General features: G+C 32.8%; 1 long non-coding RNA gene across 1 annotated transcript; it reads left to right on the forward strand.

Annotated features, from left to right (window-relative positions):
• Positions 1–202: 202 nt before the first annotated feature.
• LOC135217740 (uncharacterized) lies at positions 203–1576 on the forward strand. The gene is made up of 4 exons (XR_010315180.1): positions 203–305; positions 560–612; positions 767–849; positions 1053–1576. It is a non-coding gene; the product is annotated as an uncharacterized LOC135217740 (long non-coding RNA).
• The last annotated feature ends 3240 nt before the right edge of the window (positions 1577–4816 follow it).

Consider the following 4816-nt stretch of genomic DNA (forward strand, 5'->3'; position numbering starts at 1 on the left):
AAATTCTAAGTGCGATCCTCATGCCACCAACACATTCCAAGCATTATCTTTAGGGGGAGCAATTATATTTTAATGGATGAATATTTAAGATTTCGCATCAAAATAATCGTTCACGACTTGCCATTAAAAGGGATATGGAAGTAGAATAAAATTATAACAGGGGAATGAATCACACTTTGAAGTAGTATCGGCCAGTATAAATAGGACGCTTTTAGTCAGCAAATACTGCATACGGTCTCCTGCAATTGAACATAACAGTGTCAACTCAGTAACATTTTCTGCTCTCTTACTTTCAAAGTGTTTAGGTATCAAATCTGAACACATTTTTCTTGGTGGTTTCCTCATTGAAAACATTATTTTTCCGTGTAAATAGTGATTCCATGGCCTTTAAAACTTCAGAGAACACTGTTAAATTACAGTAAAAAAATACATTCACATTTGGGAAAGATTTTGTGTATCGGTGTTACGTATATATATCAAAGTTTGTTAGTATAATTGTAAGTCCTTTTTATTCTGTTTTCTGGTTTTTCATTAAACTAAGCTGTTCCATTTGCTTCAGTTGCTTCAGGTGGAAAGATGTTGAGAATCTTCGTCAAGTTCTTCCTGGTTGCTGTGAGTATTTCTGTCGTAAAATTATGTATGCAAAGTATATTGCTAAAGATTGTTTCTATCATATATCCATCAGGGCATAATTGGAACCTGAAAACATTCTGGGCAGGTTTTTGTCACTCTTGCCCGACAGGTGTTTACTTTTCATATATGGCAGGTGTTGTGCATTTGCTGGACCCATGGACGCGTAGTTGAAGCTCCAGTGAAGAATGCCCTTGAGAATGTCCCAAAGCAAGACTGGTAAATAAAAAGTCACTTTCAAATGAAGTAATAACACAACGAAATACACTGAATTTTCTTACTGTAAGACTTTAGAACAATCACTATGTAAACAAGGTTTAAAGTCTCTTAAATCACTAACAACTGACCTTCCAACTTCCAACGAAGCCTAAAGAAAACATGTCGTATGTAAAGGTGAACTAATTGTGTTATTCTTTTGACAGGGATTATGATGGTCTTGTCTGCGTCCCCGTTTATCCATATGATGCAGTAGAAGGGATGGAGGAGTGGTGCAATATTAATTGCAATTGGGTTCCTCAATACTGCCCCGAAACTCACTGCTATTGTGTGGATTACACTCCCATGATCTGTGATCCAGATGCAAAATAAACTGCAAAAAGGAACAGAATTTTGCCAACTGACTATTTCACCCAATCAGACCTTCTGAATTTATCCTATGTCAAGTGGTTTGACATTGTATTCATTCTGGAAGCAATTCTAAATGAGCACATTATTTCGGAACTTTTCCGGTTGTTGAGTGTATTGAAATGTTATGCTTTTAACTTGTAATTAATTCTAAATGAGCACAACATTATAAAATTTACTAATTCAGGAGTCTGTCATAAAATGATGATTTATAATGTTTGGGAAACGATGCACATTGTTTTTTCAGTAGATTGGATTCTTTTGGATTTTTGTTAGTTACTTAGCAAAGGTTATTAACTAATAAAGACTGAATGAAGCACAATTTTTCTGGTTTTATTTCAAAAATTATATTAACTATATTCCTAAACTTATGTTAGCTATAACGACGGATAACTTACAATCAAATGTTTGGGCCTCTTATGCAAACAATGTAATGCAATAGGAGATTTGCTATACTTTCCTGATAAAGTTCAAAATGGAAAAAGAGGATCTGCTTTTAGCCATAACTGAATGGATCCGAGGAGGTCGCTTTAGATCTTTCACCACTCAGTGCTTTGCAAACTTTATTATTTTCATAATATAAGAATGCTGTGACTTCATTTTTTTAAAGATTTGGTAACAAAATGTCCTTTATCTGGCAGATACTGTAAGCAATGTAAGGGAATTCTGAATATTATGAGATTTTATTACCTTGTCTATCTCTAAAGGAATTCAGGGGGAAATGTCAAAACTGGACTGTGGAATCAATTCCTTCCGGGTTAGAGTGGATAAGTCATTTCACAGACTAACATTTTTTACCATATTGAGATTAGGAAAAGATTCCCTTTCTATGTTCAATGGAAGAAAAATGTGTGCTCTCTTGCACCCTTCCAAAGCATTGTGATCATTCCAGCAATTATAGCTGAGGAATTATGGGTCCCTCAACATAAAATTATTTAGTAACTTACAGGAAATGGAATTACTCGATGGAAGAAATATTCACCCTTGAGCACTAACCTAAATTAATTTACAGTAAGCAAAGAAACTTAGGGCAAAGCTAAGCATGAACACAAAGCAGTACCTCCGGAAAACACTGAATCGTGGAGTGAGAAAGTGAGTCCATACCATGGATGGTAAAAGAGGGAATCACTTGATTAGCAGAGCTGAAATTACATTCACACCAAGAGAGGAATTAATACAAACAAGGAGAGGTCCGATCTCCAGCTTCCTCGGTATGCGTGCACTATTTTCCCCTGACTCATAAATTATAAATATTATGTTTCTAACTTAACATGGAGTGGTCTTTGTACTTAATACTTTATAATCATTATTACTCATACTAACAACAAGTGTCAAGTAAAATTTACACAAATTAAACACGTTCATATATTCTCAGTTATAAGTGGAAATGAAAAATAATTGAACAGAAATATAGTCTCTAACTTCAGTAGATCAATTAAATTAAAATGTGCTAAACTCTACGAACAGATAACCCGTTCTTTCACCAAGAAAAAACATAATACGTTTACATTTTATTAGAAATCATTTTTCTGTACTGTTCAACATGCACATTAATTATTTTTTACATTTCCATTCTAATAAATAAAACAAATATCCTATCCTAAATGTCCTGTACCTTTTATTTAATGTTAAACATTTTTTATGAAATACCTACCCTCTAATTAGAACAAAAACAGCAACAACAACAAAGTAGTTTTTAGGTATACTCCCCGAGTAAGCGAAAACAGGCTGTAAAATTAAATAGCAAGCTGTGATGGGAAATTATGCTCTTGCCTATAAGAAAAGCAAAAGATAAGGGCATAAAATGAGGCTTCACTTCTGAGGATACCAAGGACCCAAAGCAGAAATAGGAATAAGGAGGAAATGGAAGGAATTTGATATTCACATCAGACTCTTCCTGACAATTTATACGAACTATAAATCACAGAAAAAGTATCAGTTATGTGCAGGTGTTATCTCATCCTGAAATCACCTATAAGCCGTAGTTTCTGGAATGAAAGTCTCCTCTCTCTCTCTCTCTCTCTCTCTCTCTCTCTCTCTCTCTCTCATACGTGGTAACGCTTGAGTAACGATATCTATTGCAGGATTAAACAGGTTACTTTTAATCCGCAAAAATTAAGCGTTCTACGTTCATCACCAGCATCATACATAAATATGTAACTCAAAATCTTTAAGTGTTCTAGTAGTAACACAGTTATAGAAACCACAGATAAAGCTCCTTTATTTCATATCATTATATCCCAACATTAATATATACCCATAATGCCATATTTCCAGCTCTATATAAGTCTTATTGAACCGTTAGTCTTATTTACAAGAAGTAACTTCTGGTTAAATCCTTCTGCAGATGGTCCAACATGCAACGAACGTCCTATTTAGTGAACATCAGATAAAAGAGAGGGTTTCTCAACCAGAACCAAATACCCATTTCATACGTACATCAATCAGAGCTTTGAAATTAACAAAATCAACCAACTGTTTAGGTATTGTTTCTTTACTTACCCGATAGAGGTTCTGTCATTGCTTTTGAACCTCATACGGTACCAAAAATAACTGGAATTTCTCTTTCCAAAGCAGATGTTATATTACCATTAACCACTCAATGTGTTAAGTGCTTTAGTGTTAATATAGTCAAACAGTAAAAGTCCTAAAGAGAACAAATTTTCCATTGAAGATTCCATTAATGCATTATATCTTCAGTTGAGCTAAACTCCCTGAGGATCTGCAATTAGAACTTCAGAAATTCGAGCGAAGATGCAATGCATAACTATCCTAATATAATTATTGCATTTTTTATATTTGATCTATTTTTCTATCTGCGATCTCTTCTTTTTTTATTTCCCATTACCTTCTATTACTTATTTCTAATTAACACCATATTCTTTGGAAACTTTAATTTCCACTCAATGGCCCCTGTGATGGGATTGTGCCATATGAATAAGGTTCATAATAATAATAATAATAATAATAATAATAATAATAATAATAATAATAATAATAATAATAATAATATTAATAATAATAATAATAATAATATAATAATAATAACTGAGGCAACAGTAATCAATAAGTAAAACAATTTATGTGCTAAATAATAACTTGTTTTGTGTGAAGTTAGATGTGGCGAAGCCGAACAACGTTATATCCAAAATCCAAATGTATGAAATTACTGAAAATTATGATCAACAAATTGACTTAAATTACTTAAAACATTTTTGTTGGTCTCTTCCCTCTATATTCAAGATCAGATCCTATTCTTGGTTTGTTAATTTAGGTTATTGGTGAAAGGTGAATATTTCTTCCATTGAGTAGTTCCATTTCCTGTAAGTTACTAAATAATTTTATGTTGAGGGGTATATAATTCCTCAGCTATAATTGCTGGGATGATCACAATGCTTTGGAAGGGTGCAAGAGAGCACACATTTTTCTTCCACTGAACATAGGAAGGGAATCTTTTCCTAATCTTATTATATAATATATAAAATGAACGAAATTTGAATACACACACACATATATATACATATATATATATATATATATATATATATATATATATATATAT

The sequence above is a fragment of the Macrobrachium nipponense genome, chromosome 7, assembly GCF_015104395.2.
Source record: "Macrobrachium nipponense isolate FS-2020 chromosome 7, ASM1510439v2, whole genome shotgun sequence".
Taxonomy (NCBI): Eukaryota; Metazoa; Arthropoda; class Malacostraca; order Decapoda; family Palaemonidae; genus Macrobrachium; species Macrobrachium nipponense.